The sequence below is a fragment of the Leopardus geoffroyi genome, chromosome B1 (genome assembly GCF_018350155.1).
Source record: "Leopardus geoffroyi isolate Oge1 chromosome B1, O.geoffroyi_Oge1_pat1.0, whole genome shotgun sequence".
Lineage (NCBI taxonomy): Eukaryota > Metazoa > Chordata > Mammalia > Carnivora > Felidae > Leopardus > Leopardus geoffroyi.
The window spans coordinates 15,668,273-15,670,131 of NC_059327.1; positions in this window are offsets into that span (position 1 = coordinate 15,668,273).

Consider the following 1,859-nt stretch of genomic DNA (forward strand, 5'->3'; position numbering starts at 1 on the left):
TTAGTGGCCACAGGATTAGGAGAGAGTGAAAATAAAAGTGCCTTGAAAAACGAGAATATCATAAAAATACTGTGTATTGTAAAAGAAATATATTGTGTATTGTGTATTATTATTACTGATAGAGAGTACAGTTTTAAAAATCTTCAAAAAAATACTAGAATATAGTGCTTAAACCTAACAGTGACACAAAAAGCCCTTTTTCTCCAGAGGTTTTCCTTCTGAGTGGAATACATCGTGGAAAAAGCGTGGGCTTCAGATTAACTGAACCAACATTCGAATCCAGCTCTGCCATTTAGCTGTATGTAGCCTTGGGAAATTTATTTAATTCCCAGAGCCTCAGTTTCTGTACCTATAAAAAGAAAGGTCACTTAGAAAATTGAAAAATTTAATACATATAATATGCACATACTCTCTTTAATGAGAAGTGTATTTTGGGCGGGTTGGGGGAGGGGAATCTGTATTTTCTTAAATTACCTTCCTTTTTTTGATGGATAAAATGAGGCTTTCTCTAACCACTTAACTTCAGTCCCACCTCAGTGACCTAGTTACTATTATATCATGCCTTTTTTATTATTATTTTCCTTATCCTTTGCTTTAAAAATAGGTACCCTGCCTGCCATGTGTTTCACTGTATCCCTAGAACTTCTAACAATGACCAGAAAGTGCTCAATAAATATTTAATAAATGAATGAATGAATAACTCATGTCTCCTATAAGAGGATATATGTTCATAAAAAGAGGAACCTTTAAAAGCTACCATTCCATTATCCATCCTAATAGAAGGTAGCTGGATGGCCCACAACAGTAAAAAATTAAAGTCAGACATGTTTGCTTTGGAATACATTTTATGCTCCCCATTAAGCGTGGATGTCCTATATTAACAAATTTAAACCGACTTCTAATAAAATAATAAAGCTGCATTTATTCATCCTTCTGGTTATTCAACAAATATTTTGGGACCACCTACTATGTGTTAGGCAATATATTAAATGCTTGGAATACAGTGATAAGACATACCTTACTGTAGAGAAAGGAAAATAGTAAATGAGTATTACTTATAAAACATGATTATGATAGAAGAAATACAGGATTTTAAGGGAGCTTTTAACAACATGACCTAACTCAGACTAAAGATGAGGAAAGGCTTCCAGAGGAAAAGATGAGCTGAGAGTTACCTAGGCAGAGAAGGAGAAAGAGCATTATAGGTAGAGAATAGGCACATTCTGGACATGAAAGGATCTCAATCTTACTAAAGCCTGGAGTTTAGGTGAGAGAAGAGAGACAGACCAGGTTTGGAGAGGGCCCAAGAATTCCAGCCTGCCCTTCCTGAGAGCCTGCCTTATGGCGTTTAGACTTGCCTAGCCAGCCTCGACCACTGTAAACCAAATCCTTGAAACAAATCTTTTAATATACATCTCCTGTTGTTTCTGCTTGTCTGGTTGAACCCTAACTAATATATCATTAAAGGATTTAAAGCATATAGTGAAACCAAATTTGTGTTTTTAAAAGCACTCTGTCTGAAATGAGAGGGATTTGAGGGAGAGTAATACTTGAACCAAATAGACACTTCAGAAGGAAGCTGTTGAAACAATCCCCATTAGAGAGGATGGGAGCTTGATTAAGATAGTAAAAGTATGAGTGAGAGAAACAATGGGTTGGGGATATTCGAGAAGTAAAAGATACAAGATTTTGGGAATGCAAGCTGATGCAGCCACTCTGGAAAACAGTATGGAGGTTCCTCAAAAAACTAAAAATAGAACTACCCTACGACCCAGCAATTGCACTACTAGGCATTTATCCACGGGATACAGGCGTGCTGTATGTTCTATAAACATGCACCCCCATGTTTATAGCAGCAC